General features: G+C 44.5%; 1 pseudogene across 1 annotated transcript in view; it reads left to right on the top strand.

Annotated features, from left to right (window-relative positions):
* Positions 1-22,968, top strand: part of LOC149140402 (serine/threonine-protein kinase GRIK2-like) — a 367,198-nt pseudogene that overhangs the window by 113,917 nt on the left and 230,313 nt on the right. The window lies entirely within an intron of this gene.

Genomic DNA, 22,968 nt, shown 5'->3' with positions numbered 1-22,968 from the left:
TGCAAAGGCAGACACAGAGGATGCAGAGACTGACGCAGAAAGTCGCAGAGGCTGACATAGACGGCGCAAAGGGCTGTAGAGGCTGTGCTGGGAGCTTCTATGGGGCAAACTGAGAGAAGATCAACTAGGAGAGGGTGATGCAGTTCCATAGGAGTGCTTGGAGCAGCTTTTGCTTTCCAGCACAAGGAATAGTCAGTCACTGTGGGGTTGTTCATCCAGTTGCTAATTTGTCGGAATATACTGCCAAGGAAATTCTCTGAAGGGTGAACCATTTCTGGCACCCTAATTGTATTCAGAATCTGCTTAATAATAAAACCCTCTATATGCTGCACCGATTTCCCCATATTGCGTTTTTCCGGGGATGATTGTCCAAAAATAACGGTGTCCCTGGTGTTGTCTCAGTTTATTTTAGTTGTTGATCTGTATATTTGTGAAGGTTGCATTTGTGTTTACTTCGATATTTATGCAACTAAATAACTTGTTAATGCAAAGAACAAGTAGGAGATAGTAAACTAGAAAATGTAGTAGGGGTTTTTGATGTGTTAGATTAAGGAATTTTCACACGTCTCTCTCTGCACTGTCTCTCAATGTCCTTGCGTCACCTCCTCCTTAGTCACTGATTGCTGCTGATGCCCTCCTCTTCCTCCACCCTGCAACTGTCCCTCTAAAATCGATCTCCTCTTGACAATCAATTTTCCTTGAGATATTGAGTATCTGCTGGTGTGTCTCCAAATGATCCTCAAGTCTTCTCTTATACTTTTCGTGTTGATGAATCAACGGCCAAGATTAAGTCTCTAATTAATAGCTAAGATTAAAACAGACTTGATCCTCGTCTCTTAGAAGCTTCTCACCCTTATCTTTATTAATACCCATTAATATTTTGATTTTCCTAAGTTTAGACTTAGGAACCCATTAAAAATATTAATTATTTTAATAACTCCTCATCCAGGTGGATTTTCTTAAAACGATTTCTGGGTCTTGGAGATCTCATGTGCCTTAGCTTCTCCTCCAAATTTCAAGGCTAGAGCACATCCGATGCTACCGAAAATCAACACCCCCTCTTATTGAGGGATCTGCTCGAGCAATGCTTCACCATAGAAGCATCACACTGATCTTCCGTATTGGTCCTCTGTGCTGATGCTTGGCCTGTTGCCCCACATCCACTGCACTGCTGCTTCCTGTACTGCTGCCCATGACACTGCCACTGCCACTGTTACATCTGTACTGCAGCTCCCTCTCAACATGTTGCATCATGCTGCCCATAGCACTGCCACTGCTAACTGCTGCACTGCAACTCCCGACACTTATCCATTTCTACTACTGAAATGGATTCTTCACCATCTCCATCTTCTCCCTGAAATAAACAAACTTTGTTCTTCCTAGAGCCTTGGTGAGGATGTCTGCCACCCGTTCTCCTGTAGGAATGTACCTCAACTATATTGCTCCTTGTTGGACACCGTCTCTGACAAAGTGACACCTGATATCAATGTGCTTCGGCCAATCATGAAACACTGGATTCTCAGAGAGCTTGATGCAACTCTGATTATCACACAAAATCCTGGTCGCTTCCATCCTTCTCTTGAATAGACTCACAAGCAATTTCCTAAGCCATATGGCTTTGCATGACGCTGTGCTAGCTGCCATATATTCTGCTTTAGCTGAGCTCCGAGCCACGGATTTCTGTTTCCTACTTCACTAGATGGTCATTCCCAATCCAATGTTGAAACAATACCCAACTGTACTTTTCCAGTCTACTGAACTTCCAGCCCAATTTGCGTCAGTGAACCCGCCAAGCCTGATGTCATTGCCTTGGGTGTACAATAGTCCATGCTCGACTGTTCCTTGTATATACCTGAGAACATGTTTGGCTGCTGCCCAGTGCGCCCTCTTGGGTTCCACCATGAACTGACTGAGGGTGTTGACAGCGTAACAAATGTCTGGCCTGGTATTGACCAAATACATCAGGGACCCTATAAGCTGCCTGTACAAGGTGGGATCAACGTCTTTATCTTCTGATGCATCAATCTTCTTCCAGTTGGTGATCATTGGACTAGCCATAAGTCTACAGTCCTCCATTTTGAATCTCTTGAAGATTTCTGTAGCATATCTCCCTTGTCCAAGGAAGATCTCACCCTTCTGCTGCCAAACTTCCAATCCTAGGAAATAATGCATCTGTCCCAAATCCTTCATGTCAAATTCTGTGGCTAGGTTCTTCTTGCAGTCTTTGATGAGCCTGGATGATCCTATCAGGAAAAGATCATCCACATGTAACACTAGGATTAGAGGCTCATACTCTAGGACAAGATAGTAGAGATTAGGGTCTGCGTCACTCTTGACGAACCCCATCTTCTGCAAGTAGCCATCAGTTTGACTGTACCATGCTCTAGGTGTCTATTTAAGCCCATACAAGGTTTTCTTTAATCTGCATACATGAGATTTCTTCTCATGTGTCTCAAAACCCTCTAGATGTTCAATGTATACTTCCTCTTCTATTACCCCATTCAAGAATGCCATCTTGACATCCATCTGGTGAATCTCCCACTCCATCTGTGCTGCAAGAGATATCACGGTTCTGAAAGAAGTTTACTTGGCTACTGGAGTGAAGGTTTCTTCGTAGTCTATCCCTTCCTTCTGAGCATACCCCTTAGCCACAAACCTGGCTTTGTATTTCTCCACACTGCCGTCTGTAGCATATTTGACTTTGTAGATCCATCTTGAACCTACCATTGACCTGTCGTGAGGCCTAGGTACCACTTCGCAGACATCATTGACCATTATAGAACCGTATTCCTCCACCATAACATCTACCCATACTTGATGCTAAACGACCTCCTGAAAACTAGAAGGTTCTCCAACCTAAGCTACTAGGGCTTGGTATCTGTCTGGCTGGCTTCGCTCCCTTTTATCATTCCTGGGTGCACCAATGAATTCCTCTGCATCTCGTAGAATCTATCAGAGTTCATGGCTGGTTCTTCCACTGGTAGTGGGTACATCTATTAACTCTTCCTCTTCCTAAGATTCCTCCTGTTCTGAAGCTTTGTCTTTAGGAGAATTTCTGGTACTAGTTTCTACTGGTTGAAGTGGTTGGACCAACGAATCGTCTTTTGACTGCTCCTCGGAAGGCATTTCTCGGGATTTCCTGAAAGCTCTGTTCTCCATGAACTTTACAACCTGCCGAACTACTACCTTCCTACTCCCTTGAAGATAGACTCTATATGCCTTAGCATTCTCGCTATATCCCACAAGATATCCTTTCTCAACAGTTTGATCTACTTTGTTTCTCTTTTCTTCGGGTACATGGCAATACGCTAAACTCCCAAATATCTTGAAATGACCGACTTCAAGTGTCTTCTCGGTGAAGACCCTTTTTAGAGTGATTTTTCCCAATGCCCTGTGTGGAGTCCTGTCCTGGACATAAACTGTTGTGCTGCATGCTTTTTCCCACATGAATTTGGGCATATCCTGATCATATAGCATTGCCCTAGGTGCTTCCACAATAGTCCTGTTTTTCCTTTTTGCTACTCCATTTTGTTCCGGATTGTAAGGAGCTGTCCACTCCCTTCTGACGCCTTCCTTAGCGCAAAAATTGGTGAAGTCCTTGTCAACATACTCTCCACCATTGTCTGAGCGCAACACTTTTATCTTCTTTCTTGCTAGATTCTCCACTAGAGCCTTGAACTCTTTGAATCGACCAAAAACCTCATCCTTGGTTTTCAGAAAGTAGATCCAAGTCTTCTTGGAATGGTCATCGATGAAGGTGACGAAGTATTCGACACCACTAAGAGCTTTTGTGGACATTGGTCCGCATATGTCTGAGTGTATCAATCTTAGAACACTCTTAGCTTTATTGTTACTTCTAGAAAACACTACTTTGGCATACTTGCCCAGAGCGCATCCTCTGCATACATCATCTCGTTCGGTACTTAGTTCTGGAACTCCTGATACTATTTTCTTGAGAATTCTCAGAGCCCCATGGTGTAAGTGTCCCATCCTCTTGTGCCATAGTTCATTCAAATCTTTGTCTCGATTGCTGCCTATCAGTGCCATTGGTGATTCTAGCTATAATCTATATAGCATGTTACTTCTGATTCCAATATGGGCCTTCCTTTTACAACTCAGGTGTTTGACATATACTTTCTCCTTAATAAAGAAAACGTCATAGCCTTTGTTTTGAAGTTGATATACGGAGAGTAAGTTCATCCCCAATCCTGGCACATGCAGCACATTAGTTGCTCGAAGCCGCTCTCCTGCTTCAGTTTGAAAGACTGTAGTACCTCTTCCTATTGGGGTACACTTTGCCTTATTTCCCATGGTGATCTGAAAATTCATCCTTTCTTCCTGATAATTTGAAAAAATTCTCAAATTCTTGTCATATGCCAGGACACTCCATTGTCTATATACCAAACCTTAGAGGAGGCAGAGCTTGCTAGGCAAGCGATTTCTTCTTCCAATATGGAAGCTAACAGAGAATAATCGTGATCCATGTCCCTTGTGCATTCTTCTAAACATCTGCGTGAGTCCCTTTGTGTTGATACCTCTACATCATGCTCTTGACCCATAGTTGATTCTTCTCTCGTGTCGCCGGATCTCTATTCTGATACCATGTGAAAATTTCTAATATGAAATTCTACTACAACAACTGATTTATTTAACCTACGTATTCTTCACAATAAGTTATATATGAAATCCCTTCAGCAAATATTAAAATAAATTCTACTACAGTTATCACATAATTACACAGAGAAAATACATGCACAAGAACTAATCACATCAACACAGTTGTTTTTGGACAATTGTCCTCGAAAAAACCCAATATGGGAAAACTGGTGCAGCAGATGAGGGTTTTATTAATCTTGAGCAACAATCCCTTTTACAAGGAATGATTTTACAAAGAAACTGAAAGAAAACATCTGAGATTTTCCCTTGGAAACTTTCTGACACTTTGGAGACCCTTCACCTCTGCGTCACTCTGCGTGGCTCAGCATGGCTCTGAGTGACTCTGCGTCCCTCTGCATGAGGGCTACGTCTCTTTCTGCACTGTCTCTCAATGTCCCTGCGTCACCTCCTCCTCAGTGGTTGACTGCTGCTGATGCCCTCCTCTTCCTCCACCCTGCAACTCTCCCTCTGAAATCGATCTCTTTCTCTTCAGAATTGATTTTCCTTGAGATACCGAGTATTTGGTGGTCTGTCTCCAAATGATCCTCAAGTCTTCTCTTATACTTTTTCTGTTGATCAATCAACGACTGAGATTAAGTCTCTAATCAACGGCTAAGATTAAAATAGACTTGATCCTCGTCTCTTAGAAGCTTCTCACCCTTATCTTTATTAATACCGATTAATATTTTTATTTTCCTAAGTTAGACTTAGGAACCCATTAAAAATATTAATTATTTTAATAACTCCTCATCCAGGTGGGATTTCTCAAAATGATTTCTGGGTCTTGGAGATCTCATGTGCCTTAGCCTCTCCTCAAAATTTCAAGGCTAGAGCACATCTGATGCTACCCAAAATCAACATGTTATGGTGAAAATTGCAGCTGTGATTTTCTTCGTTATTTGCCGTAGCAAATAAACTGCATAATTAATTTTTGAGTTAGAAGAATAATTTCTAGTAGTTGCAATAGATAAAATTTCACTTGGTATCAGAGCTTAATTTATCAACCAGGAAGCTCAGAAACAGAGAGGAATTTCGCTGTTCAGAGGGAGCAACAGATTGAAATTCCCAGAGAAACTGCACAGAGCCCAGAACAAGCAGTGTGAGTTGCTAGGGCAACAGTTTGATTTTTTCAGTTGAAAATCAAATTTCCCAGATTAGTGATTCCAACAGTTAGAGAATGCAGTTGCAGCTCAGATTTTCACTGAGCAGAATCCTGGTTGGGCGTAGAGTTTTTGTTGCAGGCTATAGAGCAGAATCCGCGTCGGGAGGAAAAGAGGAATATCTCACTAAATTTGTTCAAGTATAGCCATGGACAAAAGTGACATTCAGGAGACTTCATATTTGTCTTCCAGATTGGAAGACGAATTTGCTTGCTTAGTAGGATCAGCTTCATAGGGAGTCTGGTATATACAGTGGAGCATTAGCTCACATGACAGGAGTTAGAGAATATTTCTCTAGCTAGAAAGAGGAGTAGTTGGATTTCTAGATTACTATAGGAAACAAAACAAAATGTACTCCAGTAGGGAGAGGTACCATAGATTTTCAGGGGGATTCGGGAGCAAGCAATCGTGCTTCAAATGTATTGCATGTGCCAGGATTGGGTATGAACTTGATCTCAGTATCCCAGTTACAGGATAAGGGGTATGATATTCACTTCGTGGGGAAGAAAGTGTATGTCAAACACTCGAGCTGGAAAAATGTAAGACAAATTGGAGTTCGAAGTAACAAGTTGTACCAGTTACAAATCAATTCTCGAATGGCACTGATAGGCAGTAACAATAGTGTGAAAATTTGGATGCCCAAATTTCTATTGTAGCAACTGATTATGTTTCTTCTATTTGTTAATTACTGAACAAAATTATTTACTGTTTCCTACTGTAAACACTGAAACTAATACGCTGCAGCCTTCACCATTTAAATAAAATGCAGAAATAAGAAGCTAAACAAGAAAGAAATACACAACACATCTACACAATTATTTTTGGACAAATGTCCCCTGAGAAACCCAGTGTGGGAAAACCGGTGCAACAACTGAGGGTTTTATTATTAAGCAGTAGTTTCTGAATACAATCTTTAGATGCCCTCTTGCCTATCTAGTACAGACAATATCACTAATAGAAAAATAAGTGAGATTACCTCACACTATCACTGGAAATCCTGGCTGATCCAGCCATTGAATGACTAGCCCTTGGCTACCTCTGCGCTGCCTTTGCGCAGTTATTGCGTCAGCCCAGTGTCACATTGCCTAGGTGTTGGTATGGAGTCCCCTGGGTCAGTTTTGGGGTTAAAAACGCAAGTTTTGATGTAATTTTTGTAAAAGATGTAAAGCCTCCACGATTTGTGGATGTGGAGCGCGTAAGTGATTAGGAGTAAAAGGGGTTTTAGCCCCTTGCTTATAGAAAGTTAAGTTGGCTTTGAGATCCACCCATGGTCCATAGACCATGGGATTGCATAAATAGGCGTGTCTTAGAGAGTCTAAGTGAGAAAAAACATGTATTGGGTGAATAGAAGATAGCGTAGAGAAGTGGGTCAGATAGGTGAGAAAGGCTCTGCAGCTGAGTGCGTAGAGGCCTAGATAGAGTCTGTAGCTGAGTGTGTGTACCCCTGCAGCTGAGTGCGCAAGGTATTTTTGAGTATGTAAATCCTAACTGAAGATCAATAAAGAAGATTATTGGAGAATTCCTATGTTTATTTGTTTACTTCTGTTTATTTATGATTGCAATATATGTTGTGGATGAATAATATGTTTATGAAATATTGATCTAATGATGCGCGACTCTATTGAATAATTGTTAGAAGATATACGCAAGCATGTTTATGTAATTCCGCGAATATTTTGATGAATTAGCTGCTTTGTGTATTAATACTTAAGTAGATCTGCGTGAGCTCTGACCTAAGATTGTTTTCTAGTGCGCATAAGTGGATGAATAGACTGTTAAGGGTTCACAAAGACCAATCGTTGACCTTCGCGAAGGTCTCAAGGCTATTGGGATGGAATTGCAGTACTGAGCCCTAGGGGCTCATAGCGCGAACGCAGATCTAGGGAACTCAAAAGAATCACACTGATCTCTGGATGCGGAAACTTGGTTCTAGCATCCCCCCATACTGCTTCGAGTGAGACTGTAGCCTTCGCTACGCGAGTTGTTGCCGAAAGGGCCAGTAGTGTAGGGTTTTGTTGGTTGGCGCAACTAACTCTGAACCTGAGTTAGGACCCCCTAAGCCAACAAATGGTTCTGTTGTTGGGACCGGGATTTGCCTAAGGAGATGTGTGATGTCGCATCATTGGAATCCGACCAAGAAGGAAATTGAAAAGTGGTTGGACAAAAAGATTCACGACTTCGCGACGCAGGAAAATAGGAATCCGCGCCTGTCAAAGGAGCAGTGGTTGGATAGATATTTGTATATGGAAATACACGAAATTTTCTTCTGCACCTTCTCGATCGAATTATACAAGTGGTTAGCTAAGTTGGTAGACGACCAAGGGAGGTGGAAGCTTGACGGTCCAATAGTGTGGACTCCGGAGCTAGTGCGACGATTAGAAGCCTCTGAAGACAAGATCGCGCGCGCTGTTGATCACTGGCTCGATCGAATTATAGGAGGATTTGTTATAGAATTTGCAGTTGATACCTCGGTCAGCTGTAGGGGGTACAACAAATCCATTCTCAGTTACAAAGCCTATGCTTAGAATTGCAGAGCTTGAAGAAAGATAAGGAGACTAAGCTAGAGGTGCGCACGAAAGTCTGGTGTTTGAAATGTAAGAGCCAGGGGCATGATAAAGACCACTGTCCTGTATTTGCGAACTATATCACAGGAGGGGGACCAATTCCCCTGAGACCAGAAGCTCCAGCAGGACCGAGTATGGGGGCCGCGCTATGGTGCACTATTTGTCAGGTGGCTGGAAAACACACAACGGATAATTGCCATTTGCTTCAAAAGTTTGTTCAGACACCACAACAATTGTTCTGTGACTTCTGTAAATCTGTGGGCCATGACGAGCGCCACTGTCGCAGCTATGAACTGATGATGTAAAGAACGCCTACCTACCGCATGCAAGCAAAAACTCCGCCTCCAGATCAGGGCGCAAGAGGAGCGCATAGAGGTTATCAAGGAAGAGGACGGGCCTGAGGAGGAGGAGGACCTGGTAGAGGTCATGGACATGTTATTCGCTATAACTGTGGAACAGTAGGGCACTACGCGCGGGAGTGTCAGAATCAGACATGCCCGTCATGTCAATACTACAGCCAGTTTGACCACTACTATAGAAGAATGCCTTGTGTTGATAGCTAAGATGTAGGAGAAAAGTTGAGCCTCGCGAAGAAGATCAGAATGTGAACATAGCTCTGAGAAGCGGAATAACGACTGGCGATGATAAGGGAAAACAACTTGAAGAGGACAGATGGGTTCGCAAGGCCCCAGAAGCTGGTTTTGATTTGGCGCCCGTTAAGGAAACATTTATGGAGGCCAAGAAAAGCTTCGCTGAGGCATCCACCTCAGGAAGGTAGAACAAAGTACCAGAAACCAGCGCACCTGCAGAGGTTGATCCCTCTGTGCTTACCACGTTCTTGGAGACTTGCATGAAATTGTTGTGCGATAGCAAAGCTGTGAAAGACCTGCAGGAGTTAATAAACAAATGCGTTGGTAAAGAAAACACCCTTGATGGACACCGCGTAGTTAGAAAAATTGGTAAACATAAGGCAAGAACAGGGTGGGAGATGAGGCTCACCACGCAGATAGGAGATTATGAGATGGACCAGGTTATCTTGGATCTGGGGTCGGATGCGAACGTTTTGCCAAAACAAACCTGGGAGAGAATGGGGAGACCCGCGTTGCAGTGGTCTTCGATCCAGCTTAGAATGGCAAACCAACAGAAGATCATCCCTATGGGACGACTACATGGAGTAATGGTGGATATAGAAGGTGTGAGTGCACTGGCTGATTTTGAAGTAATAGAGATCGTTGATGACAGTAATCCATACCCCGCGCTCCTCAAAATTGACTGGGCCATTGACATGAATGGGGTGATCAACTTGAAGAAGCAGACAATGTCGTTTGAAAAGAAATCGCTTCGAGTTGTAGTACCGTTGGACCCTACAGAAGGGCCGTGCTACACTGAACCGGTCCACGATTATGAGGAAAGTGAAGATGAATTAGATCAGATCTACAAAATCACAGCGCGAGATCAAGACTGGATCAATCCAACAACAGATGGGCGAATTGCATGGGACCGGGAGAGTTCCTGCACCTCTGATTCAGATGAAGAGTTGGAACATTGGCAAAATCGGTTGCATGAAGTATCTACACTGTGCTGCAATATGATGACTAAATCGCTGCGCTGCATTTCGTCAAAGGTAAGGAATTTACCTTATTATGATGGTTTAACTAACGTGGATAAGTTTTTGGATGCATTTGAGCGTGAAGTCCTCGAGCATCACCACTTCCAAGCGTTAGATCTAGCACTGCACGCTAGGCCCGCACGATGGTGGGGTACGCAAAAGGATAGCTTTGATGGATGGTAGGACTATAGAAGAATGATGAGGTTGCGGTTTGGTCGACCTAACCTTCGATTGACTGAGAAATATGATGGGAGGGATGATCCACATGATCACCTAGCGAAGTGGACTAAAGCGTATGGAACGGAGCCGTAGTCAGAGTGGGTACACTTGTTTTGCCATACTTTAGACACAATCCCCATGAATTGGTATTTGGAGACGGAGCTTTGCCATGGCACTGTGGAATGGGACATTCTAAGAGAAGGATTCTTAATGACCTTCAGTTTTGAAGATGTGTTTGAGAGCATTGATGGAGCTATGCAAGAGATTAAGGCAGTGATCTTCAAAATACCGCAAGAACCTCTGGAATGGGTCCAACCAGATTGGAGCACCCAGCTGTGCCATGCACTGGAATTTTATAATGTGACTGTTGAGGAGGAGGATGAAGATCCAAGAAATATTAATATTCCAGAGGCCGAAGGGCATCGCGAAGTCGAGGGCCCACAAATAGAGAACCTGGACATCACCGCGCCGTTGAAAACCAAGCAAGTGAACATTGGGACTGAAGCAGAACCAAAGTTTGCAAAAATTGGGGATTATTGGGACGACGCTACTGTGGATAAGGTTGCTGAGTTACTCCGTGAATATCAGGATCTGTTCCCTACTAATTTTTTGGACTTGAAGGCATAATAGGAGACTTGGGCATCATGAAAATCACCCTGAAGCCGGACGTGAAGCTTGTTAAGCAGAGGCTGTATTGCTTGAATCCTAAGTATAAGGAAAAGGTTCGCTTGGAATTGGATAAGATGTTGGCAGCAGGCATCATAGAACTTGTGGAGGAGTCTGATTGGGTAAGCCCGATGGTGGTTCAGGAGAAGAAACAGAAGGATGAAATAAGGATTTGCGTAGATCTGAGGAAGCTTAATGATGCTTGTGTCCATGACCCATTCTCGACGCCGTTTATAGATGAAGTATTAGACAACGTTGGAGGGTAGGAGGCCTACTCGTTTACTGATGGATTTTCCAGGTACCATCAGATCAAGATCGCGCCAGAGGATAGGAACAAAACAACCTTCGCGACAGAATGGGGTTGTTTTCAATACACTGTGATGCTGTTTGGGCTCAAGAATGCGCCTGCGATATTTTCTCGCGTAGTCATCGCGGCGTTTAAGGAGTTTATTCATAATTTCTTGGAAGTGTAATTTGATGACTGGACAGTGTTTGGGTTAGTGAAGCACCATGTAGCAAGTCTGCGCTTGATGTTGGATACGTGTCGCAGGTACCAAATCATGCTGAATTTGAAGAAGTGTTTATTCTGTGTCCCCTTTGGGATTTTGCTAGGTCACGTGGTATGCAAGCAAGGATTGATGGTGGACCCTGCAAAGATTACAGTGATAGTAAATTTGGAGGCCCCAAGGAGCGTTAAGCAGCTGCGCGCGACATTAGGACATACTGGATATTATAGGAAGTTCATCAAGGCTTATGCTCAGATTACTACGCCCATGGAGAAACTGTTGAAGAAGGATGCTACATTCTGTTGGGATGAAGAATGTCAGCACAGTTTGGACGTGTTGAAAGAGAAGATGGTCACCGCGCCGATCTTGGTCTTCCTTGATTGGAAGAAGGAATTCCATGTACATGTCGATGCTTCTTGCATTGCGTTGGGTGCAGTGCTAACATAAGTCGGTGAAGGAGAGCTGGACCATCCTACAGCCTTCGCAAGTAGGAAATTATCGAAGGCTGAGAATAATTATTCAACAATGAAGCACGTAGGATTGGCTATGGTGTACGCGTTTCAAAAGTTCAGGCATTATTTGTTGGGCGGACATTTCAAGATGTACACAGATCATTCTGCCCTGAAATACCTAGTCAATAAGCCTATGTTGGGGGGGAAGATTTGCCGATGGTTGTTGCTATTCCAGGAGTATGACTTTGAGGTCATTGTGAAGCCAGGGAGGTTGAATGCAGGACCTAACCATCTGTCGTGGATCAAAACAGGAGAGGAACCTACTAATTTGGAGGAAGGGTTGCCAGATGCGCAACTCTTCGTGGTGCGCATAGCGGATAATCATTTTGTAGATATCATCCATTTTTTGACTACGGGGATGACATCGAAAGGGTATACAAGTCAGCAAAAGAAGGAGCTAGTAGTGCGTGCGCAAACTTTTCGGTGATTGTGGGACATCTGTATAAGATGGGTGCAGACGAGATATTTCTATAATATATGCCAGATTTTGAGAGAAATAGCATTCTTGCGAAAGCTCATGGCGGAGTTGCGGGAGGACACTATGCAGGAAAAGCGACCGCGCAAAAAATTTTGTGCAGGTCTATGGTGGCCAACGCTGCATAAGGATTCCAAAGTGTATTGTAGGGCATGCGATGCATGTCAATGAACCAGCAAACCATCGTGGAGGGATGAGTTGCCACTGAATCCTCAAGTATCTTTACAACCATTTGAAAAATAGGTGATTGATTTTATTGGGCCGATTTAGCCCCCAGGAAAGAAAACTGGTGCGCGCTACATCATCACCGCAACGGAGTATTTAACTAGATGGGCAGAGGCACATCCAGTGAATGATTGTACAGGGGCGACAATAATGAAGCTTTTGTTTGAATATGTCTTAACTAGGTTTGGCTGCCCGAAAGTGTTGATGAGCGACAAAGGTACCCACTTTCTGAACGAGACTATCAGTGCGCTAACAGAAGAATTCCAGGTTTATCATCGGAAGAGTACACCATATCACCCACAGGCCAATGGGACTATGGAGGCATTCAACAAGATTTTGGAGAACGCGCTGACGAAGATCTGCAACGCGCAACGAAATGACTGGGATGTGCATGTACCTGCAGTACTATGGGCGTGTGGGGCTACTTGCAAGAAGACGTTAGGACAAACATCGTTCGAATTGGTCTATGGTGTAGAGGCTGTGATTCCAATGGAGTATATTGTGCCTAGTGTACACATAGCAGCTCTCACAGGTATGGCAGATCGCGAAGCCTTGGAGGAACGACTCGTGCAGTTGATGGAGCTTGAAGAAGACCGATTCTTGGCTGGATTCCATTAGCAAGTACAGAAGGAACGTGAAAAAGCATGGCATGATCGACACATCAAGCTTTGCACGTTCAAGGTAAACGACCTAGTATTGTTATATGATAGTAAGTTCACTAAATTTCTGGGTAAGTTTCAGATGCATTGGCGGGGGTCATATATTATCAAAGAAATTACAGATAGAGGCGCAGTTCAGCTCGCGAAGTTGAATGGAGAACCTTTTCCGGGAAGAGTGAATGGAAGCCACTTGAAGTTGTATATAGGGGATCCTGCCCAATGACTATATGACGGTAGGACAGTCTTAGTGCTCTAGGCAGTTGCAAGGGAGCGCGGGACTATAAACTACATTGCCAGGGTTGGAGGACTATGCAGCAGGCGGGCTGCGCGGAAGATGATGCAGATACAACCTATGAAGCTGTGCGAAGGAAGCTGCGCTATGGAGGGAGGTACCGCGCAACACAGCAGAAAAATGATCGTTGGAGTCACTGTTCATGATTTGACAGCCAGAAGACGGTTAAGAGGAGTAGGCTGGTAGCATTTAAGGCCAAAATCTTTGAAGATTTGTCGCCAAAACAACATTAATGGTCGGAATTTGGGGGGAATGATCATATTTGAATTCAAAAAACCCTATAAATTACACGTGTCCTTCCAACAGAGAACACTTTGCACACTTAGCGTTTTTGATGAAATTTGTTGTCTATCGATGAGCCGAGCGTTTTGGGAGGAATTCTTCGCCCACACAGACATGTCTCTTGAAGTTCGTGAATTGTTTATGGAGAAGATGACTGCCACCAACCCCACTAAGGCTTTGAGTGTGGAAGCAACAGTATCTGATGCCCTAGGCCTTGAAATATATAGTGCTGAAGCTACGCCTGCGGTGCCCACGACGCTGAGGTTGCCAAGGCCGAAACAATCCATGACAAAGGAGAAGCAGAAGAAGCCAGTAACGATCCGCGCTCCCCCCAGGAAGCATACTACGACGCCAGCCCAGAAAAAAGGGAACCTGCCAGCAAAAGGCAAAGAAAGGGTTGTAGACCTGGAGGCCGAAGAAGGCCAGGGAACAGAAGATGTTGATGCTGAAGGAGCGGAGCCCCTCACAAACCTCCCTCGGTATCTTCCTCCGAGGAAGGGAAAGGCGAAGATTACAAAAGACCCGGACTTTGAGAAATTTATCATTTCCACACCCCTGCTACTTGAGCAGGTGCCTTTTGAAGGTCTGCGACTCGTGCGAGTCCCGTTGTTGAAGATGGAGGACTAGGACTTAGCGGATCATGCTAAGTTCCCACACTTAGCGACGGATAACTTCATGAAACGAGTATATTATGAAGGCACGGGTGTGACAATGCTGGAAACAGAGGAATGGGCCCGCGGTGTTGAGCAATCTGGGTTGCTCAACTTGCTTTGGGTGCCGCATTACCACTGCACCCCAATTAACACAACTTGCATATGCCAGCTACTCACTCTGGTGCATGATGGGTGTTTATGGCTAGGAGGGCCTATACCCATCATAGATATGTTGGTTCACAGGATTACACACTTGCCGCATGAAGGGCTGAATCTAGCCAAGGAGTTTGGCGGAAAGACAGGAGAGAAGGAGCTGGCTGAGCACATGAAAAATGATTATAAACTTGTGAAGAAGGCACGAGGGTATTCCATCTTGTCAATAAACGACCCTGCAGTTCAATTGGCCGTGCAAATATTGGCTAGCAAGGTGATGAGGAAGTGCCGCGCGGATGAGGTTTTGGCGCTTGTAGTGTCTCTAGCGGCTCAGTGCGCGAAAGGCGTATTGTTCAATTGGTCGAGATACCTATGCCAAGAGTTCCTCACGAATTGCCACGAGGCCCAGGATGACACCAAGCTGTTTCATTACGCTTGGTTGTTGCTCTCCATTGTGTTGGTTGCATGGGAGCTGCCAGAGGACAGCCAGTTTCCTCCATTGGAAAAAGGATTGCTGGAGGCTGCGCAGTTCGCCTCCCTATGGGCTACGAAGGACCCTGTGTGCGTCACAGAGACTAAGATTTTTTGGGTCTTGATGGAAGCAAGTCTCCGTATGGTAGTTAACCAGCGCCCAAGGTTGTCCCCAACCTTGTACACGCAGTTGTCAGCCTATGTAGCGTTCAAGGTTGACTTCCACCAGGTCTATATCCAGGCACGGAAGGACCCCGCACAAAAGTGGCATGACTTGCCCTATTTGGTTACAGAGTCTGATGTGTAGGAGGTAGTGGCGCGCCCCTTCAGATTTAGTTGCTAGGCCAAGCACAGGTGTAGAGAATGCAGCCGCAAAGAACAGGAAGGAGGCAACCAAGCAAGTTGCATAGAAGAAGAAAGATGCTACGGAAAAGGCTCGGGTCGAGGAGGAACGTGCTGCCAAGGAGAAGGCAGAGCAAGAGCAACGCGAGACCCAAAAAGGTGACAAGTCACCTCCGAAAGCAATAGAAATAGAAACAGGGCAAGGCGGTAAAGGCGAGGAAGGGCAACACACGCCCTTCATTGTGAAAAGGCGAGAACTGGAAGGACAAGCTGGGTTGAGGAAGAAGCAGAAGGCTTAGAAAACACAGATTAAGCCCTTGGTACTCACAGAAACCGATCTGGATGAGATCGGTGATAAAGTCAGGGATGTCGCCATAGAGGTACTGCAACAGTTGGAACAACAGTACATACAAACATTGGGGGGAGTGCAGAAGGATCTTCGTGAGTTGCAACTCCAAGCAACCAAGATCCAAGAAGACGTCGGAAAAGTAAGTGGCGCAGCCAGCAGTTCAGTGCAAGGACAAACTACAGGCGCGGAGATAATTCTATGGTCGTCGATGGATGTGCGAGTCTTCCCCTTGCCTGCAGGTTCAGTGCGCGCCGAAACAGAGGAGCAACGCGCCCTTCTTGATAGAGTACCAAAGATGGGCCTGAATCTTGTTGCGATGCAACTGGAGTTGTTGCATGCGCTATTACAGGGAGTTGTAGAGGAGCTTCGCCTTTGGGAACAATGAGCACTTAGTGCTGTCAGCGAGATCAAGGTTAATAATCAGCAATTGTTCGCCGAGAAGACAGATTTTGGAAGAAAAGGTGGTGTTTCAGGTGCACAGTTCACGATTGGAATCAACGGTCGCGGAGGCATGCAGAACTTTGCCTGAACTCCATATTCCTGAGGACGCACAGCGAGAAGCAAAGATTACAAAATTAGTTGTTGGTGTGTGCAAGGCAAAAGCTGAGGTTAGTTGAGTTCAATTTGAACTCAACATGAAGATAACCGAGCTACAATTGAAGATGCAGCCATCGACTCTGCCGGAGGTCTGGGAGCCGCACGGAGCCGCCATAAAAGAAGGCCTGGCTACTCTGGACGCCACAGTTGCAAACTGCACAACAATATTTGAGCAGGCCATGGAGTTGGTCACTAATTTGCAGGAGGATCCAAACTTGCAGATACTGAATACTGAGATTAGGGAGTTGTAGAAGCAATATGGTGAAGTCAGGGCAACAACGCGCTCCATTGCACTAGCACAACACCTAGCCAAGTTGCAGGAGGGGAAGTAGCTCCTCGCGCAGGTGGAAGCAACATAGAAAAAGGAGGCCTTGCTTAAGGCCAGGCTGGAGCCTTGGTTGGAAGAAGCTTATCAGATCTTGACAAATATTCAGGATAAGCTCAAGGGCTTGCAGCAGACGATGAGGCTGGTCGTAGAAGGACTAGCTACAGAGCAACTAGTGGAAGAAGTCAAGCAGGCAGCTGCGTAGAGCACTACTGAGGTTGCATTAGTTCGGGTGGAGCTGGGGGGTCTTCGCAGCAAGATCGCCGCTCCAGTCGAGTGACTTGAGGGCGAGTCACGATCTTTGTGTTGGGGGCCCGTTGGGATGGGGTTCCTTGGGTCAGTTTTGGGGTTAAAAACCCAAGTTTTGATGTAATTTTGTAAAAGATGTAAAGTCTCCACGATTTGTGGATACGGAGCGCATAGGTGATTAGGAGTAAAAGGGGTTTTATCCCCTTGCTTATGTAAAGTTGAGTCGGCTTTGAGATCCACCCATGGTCCATGGACCATGGGATTGTATAAATAGGCGTGTCTTAGAGAGTCTAAGCAAGAAAAAGCATGTATTGGGTCAATAGAAGATAGCGCAAAGAAGTGGGTTAGATAGGAGAGAAAGGCTCTGTAGCTGAGTGTGCAGAGACCTAGATAGAGTCCACAGTTGAGTGCACGGACCCTTGCAGCTGAGTACGCAGGGTAGTTTTGAGTCTGTAAATCCTAACTGAAGATCAATAAAGAAGATTATCGGAGAATTCTTGTGTTTATTTGTTTACTTATGTTTATTTATGATTGCGATATATGTTGTGGATGAATAATATGTTTATGAAATATTGATCTAATGATGCGCGACTCTATTGAATAATTGTTAGAAGATATACGCAAGCATGTTTATGTAATTCCGCGAAGACTTTGATGAATTATCTGCTCTGTTTATTAATACTTAAGTAGATTTGCGCGAGCTTTGACCTAGGATTGTTTTCTAGTGCACGTAAGTGGATGAATAGACTGTTAAGGTTCTGCAAAGAGCAATCGTTGACCTTCACGAAGGTCTAAAGGCTGTTGGGATAGAATTGTAGTATTGAGCCTTAGGGGCTCACAGATCTGCGCGAAGGCAGATCTAGCGCACTCAAAAGACATCACACTGATCTCTGGATGCGGAAACTTGGTTCCAGCATCCCCTCATATTGCTTCGAGTGAGATTGCACCCTACGCCACGCGGGTTGTTGCTGAAAGGGCCAGTAGTGTAGGGTTTTGTTGGTTGGCACAACTAACTCTGAACCTGGGTCAGGAACCCTGAAGCCAAGAATGGGGTCTGCATAACTCCTTTCGTCTGATCAATTTGCCTCTGAGATTCTGACTTCTGCTCTTCCGGTCTCACACCTCGTTTTCTAGTTACAGAAATCAATCCCTCTAGCAAATTTCGGATCTACTCAAGGCTCTGTGTTGCCTCTGCACGGTCCTGCGTGGCCCTGTGTTAGTCTCTTTCGACTTTGTGCTGCCTCTCCCGGATCTTTCTCTGCCTCCTCTGATGAGTATTCCTGGACCAGGAGAAATCTCTAATCGGAACTATCCTTGCCCTTCACTACAAAAGCTCACTTCGAATTTCTCATCGACAACTACTCTGCTTCAGAAATTCAATCTTCTGAAGTCTACTCGATGTGTTCTCCAAGTGCCCCTCAAGCCTCTTCTTATATCTTTCTGTTGGACATCCAACGACCCAGATTAACTTCTAATCAACGACTCAGATCATTTTGGCTTGATTCTTGTCTTTTTCTAGAAGTTTCACCCACAGTTTAGATTAATACCCATTAATTATTTTAATTTCCTAATTTTGGACTTAAGGACCCATTAAAAATAATTAATTATTTTAATAAAACTGTCTCTGGGTGGAATTTCTGAAAACGATTTGTGAAGGCTGCAATTGTGTTTACTTCGATGTTTATACAATTAAAAAATTTGTTGATGTAAAGAACAAGTAGGAGATTGTAAACTAGTAATTGCAATAGGGGTTTCTGATGTGTTAGATTCAAGAATTTTCACATGATATTAGAGCGATTGCAGATCATAGGTGACTGAAGACACCAACCAAGAAATCTGAGAATTTGCAGCAGAGAAGCAGTTGTCCTGAGAGAGCGTTGTTCCAAAATTGAAGAGGTAAGAGGATGACGCAGTGCAGAAGAGGTGACACAGAGGCTCATGTAGTGCCTACGTCGACATTCTGAGTCGGGAGAGGAAGACGCAGTAGCTTGGAGGAGCCCACATAGTAGTTGCGTCAGCGATCAGGGCCACGCAGAGACAGAGGAGGGTAGATCAGGCTCATGCAGAGCCACGTCATCTTTCTGAGCCAGGAAGGATTGATGCAGTTGGCCGGGAGGAGCAGATTCAGCCCATGCAAAGATTGCGCAGAGCTTGAAGGGCTCAGATTCTTTGAGTTGTCGGGGCTAAGGGAGCTTGAAGGGCTCAGATTCTTTGAGTTGTCGGGGCTAAGGGAGCTTGAAGGGCTCAGATTCTTTGAGTTGTCGGGGCTAAGGGAGCTGGAGCTGGTGGGACGTTGTTTTTGTCGATGTAGAACAGTGTCTAAGGAGACTGAACCAAGGTAGAGGGAAGCACTACCTCGATGGATTTGTAGCCAAGAAATCTAGATCCAGGTTGCAACGACAAAGGAGGATTGGAGAGGAGTGATTCGACGGTTGGCCGAAGGATTTTTGAGAAGGAAATCAGGACTCAGAGGGAGTCTAGAGAAGAGGAGCAGAGATGGAAATGAATGGGTTGAGGGATCAGGACAGATTGGACGGAGCATCAAATTTTGTCATTTGGAAGGCCAGGATCCTAGCAATCCTAGACAAATATTGCATCAAGGACTATGCTTTGAAGGTTGTTGCTGAACCGGTCGATGCTGATCAATTGAAGAAATATGAGGAGGCCTAGGCTAAGGCCAAGTGCATGATCTTAGACGGGGTCAAAGATCATGTAGTACCACACATTGCTGAGAAGAACACAGCAAGGGAGATGTGGGAGACCCTGACCACCTTGTATCAAGGCTCTTCCGTGCAACAGAAGATGCTATTAGAAAATCAGTTGAGACAGTATCAGATGCAGAAAGGAGAGGAGATAGATCCCTTCCTTCTTAGGTTGCAAGGGATTCGCGACCAACTTACTTCCATGGGGTCTACACTAGATCCAGAGTTCATGGTCAGGACTGCCCTGAATGCAGTATTCAAGGAGTGGGAGATGTTTGTCCAAAGCATTTTGGGCAGAGCAACTCTCCCCAGTTGGGAGGAGATGTGGGCAGCTCTTCGACAGGAAGAGCTTAAGAGATTGACCAAGGCAGGGAGTAGCGGTAAGGGAGTTCGAATCAAGAAGGAGGAGGAGGAGGATGCAACTCTCACATCAGTGGGACAATATGGGCTACAGAAGAGGAAGAAGAAAGACATCTCCAAGGTCAAGTGCTTCAACTGTGGGGAGCTAGGACATTATGCCTCTCGGTGCCCCAAGAAGAAAGGCAAGGGAGATGCTTCCGACTTAAAGTCTGCTCCAGCAAAGGCGGAGAAGGATGTCGAGACCGATGACGATTGTGCCATGAGTGCTCATGCGCCTCTAGAGAAGAGGTGGGGAGACTTGGAGCTGTAGTCGAGAGGACTACAAAAGGGGGCAGGATCCTTGAGGTGCCAAAACTCTTGGATCACATCCGGCTACGGGAGCCCTTAAAGATAGTAGCATGATGACAAGTGTCAGGTGGAGCAAGGTGTGATGGCGAAGCAAGGCAGTGCTAGAGTGCAAAAGTCTGTAGCAGCGTAGTGGAGGTTGCAACAGTGCGAGAGGCACAGAAGAGGTTGCAGCAGCACAATGGCAACAGAGGGAGCACATGATAGCAGCAGAGGTAGCTTTAGCATCACGAGGCTTCCAAACTAACCAGGATGTCAGTGTTTGGGTGAAATCAGTTACTTACTTCTTGGTAATTGAGTTGCAGTGCAGCAGTTAGCAGTGGCAGTGCTATAGGCAGCATGATGCAGCATGTTGAGAGGGACATACAATATAGATGTAGTGGTGGTAGAGGCGGTGTCATGGGCAGCAGTACAGGAAGCAATAGTGCAGTGGATGTGGGGCAGCAGGCCAAGCATCAGCACAAAGGGCCGATGCAGAGGATCAGTGTGATGCTTCTATGGTGAAGCATTGCTAGAGCACATTCCTTGCTAAGAGGGAGTGTTGATTTTGGGTAGCATCGGATGTATTCTAGCTCCGAAATTTGGTAGAGGGGCTAGAACACATGATATCTCTAGAACCTAGTAATCGTTTGGAGAAATTCCACCCGAATGAGGAGTTATTAAAATAATTAATTATTTTAATGGGTTCTTAAGTCTAAACTTAGGAACATAAAAATATTAATGTGTATTAATAAAATATGGGTGAGAAAGTTCTAAGTGATGAGGATCAAGCCAGTTCTAATCTTAGTTGTTGATTAGGGACTTAATTTCGGCAGTTGAAGACTCAACAGGAAAAGTATAAGAGAAGGCTTGAGGGTTATTTGGAGACACACCAAGTGATTAAAGAATTCGATTTTCTGGGGTGAGGTTTGCTGAGGAAATCGAGTTAGTGATTAGAGTTGTAGTGACGGGCAGTTCAACAAGGGATTTTCATCTGAGGCTGAAGAATACATAGTAGAGAGGTAACGCAGTGTTGGGAGAGACAACGCAGGCCCTAGAAGGGCTGACCCAGAGGCTGTAAAGCTAACACAGAGGACGCAGAGGGTTGACACAGTGATATGCAGAGGCTGACGCTGGGCTATAGAGGTAGCGCTGGGGAGATTCTATGTGGCAGACTGGGAGCAGATCAACAGATTCTGAGTCGGGAGAGGGTGACGCAGCTCCTGGAGGAGTGACCCAGTTCCAGATCAGTGTTTGAAGCAGCTTTTGCTGACCAACATAGGGAACAACCAGAGTCGCTGTGGGGTTTGATCATCCGATTGCTGATTTGCTGGAATATCTGTCTCCGGATAGAGGTATCACTGCTGAGGATATTCTCTGTTGGGTGAGCCATTTCTGGCACCCTAGTTGTATTCACGAAATCTGCTTAATAATACAAACCCTCTATATGCTGCACCGGTTTTCCTGAATTGGGTTTTTCCGGGGATGATTGTCCAAAAATAACGGTGTCCCTTGTGTTATTGTCTCTGTTTATTTCAGTGCATGATCTGTATATTTGTGAAGGCTGCAATAGTGTTTACTTCGATGTTTATGCAATTAAATAACTTGTTAATGTAAAGAACAAGTAGGAGATTGTAAACCAGTAATTGCAGTAGGGGTTTCTGATGTGTTAGATTCAGGAATTTTCACACATAGATCTAGAAAGTGGTTGCACATTTTATTTTTCCTTCTTAGAGAGAAAATTGGATATATAATCCACTAATATTATTTTATTGTAAGAGGTTGAGTTGGAGACTCTATTTAAATAATAGCTTTGTCATTTGTTTCTTATGGTTGGATTTGTGGATAGCTCCTTTATTGAGCCTAGTTGAATATCTTTAAAAGGTGGATATGATAATAAGGATTTCTATGTAATGTGGCTTCCATTTTCATTCATCTTGCTGATTTTATGTGCTGGGAACATCTAATAATTTTGCTGTAATAAGAAGTTGAATGTGTGGCCAACTGTACGAGGAATAGGGATAGAATGTGTTCATACATATTCATTCCTTGTTTTTTTCTTTCCAAATTTGAAGCATTCTATCATACCATTTTAGTGAAAAGTTTCATGGTGTCTTTAAAATTGGGATAAGAGTACTCTTTTTTTCCAGTCATGTGCATAAGACATCATCTTTGTAAGGGTGTGCAATTTGTTAATTTCCATAAATCTAATCAAGCATTCATTGTGAGATTAGGCATGTTGTAACAACAATTTTCACAACCCCCATTATTCTAATCTCAACCCTCTTGATTTCTTTATTAACTCTATTTGCTCAATTTGGATAGGTAATAGTCTAGGTCCTTTGTGACTTTATTTTCCTATGCTACAACTATTGTTTTACTAAGATAACTCTTCACATCACCTTGATCCCTTTACTATCTATGTCTTGGTAATCCTATTCTAATGACATGCCCCTTGTGCTAGGGGAGAGCTGGCCCTAAGTGAGTAAAGAGTTTGTGTGGTGACATTGGTATCCCTCTTGAGTTGCACATTGGCCAACATTGATCTTGGACTTTGGATGTCAAGTGCTAGTTTGATCAGTGATAGTCTCTACATTATAGGCTTTGTTACCTTCTTG

This window comes from Pinus tabuliformis, chromosome X (genome assembly GCF_031772625.1).
Source record: "Pinus tabuliformis cultivar Carrire ecotype Pingquan chromosome X, CPIR1, whole genome shotgun sequence".
In the NCBI taxonomy this organism is placed as follows: Eukaryota; Viridiplantae; Streptophyta; class Pinopsida; order Pinales; family Pinaceae; genus Pinus; species Pinus tabuliformis.
The sequence above is the reverse complement of the archived record's forward strand: the minus strand, read 5'-3'. Positions and strand labels throughout refer to the sequence as shown.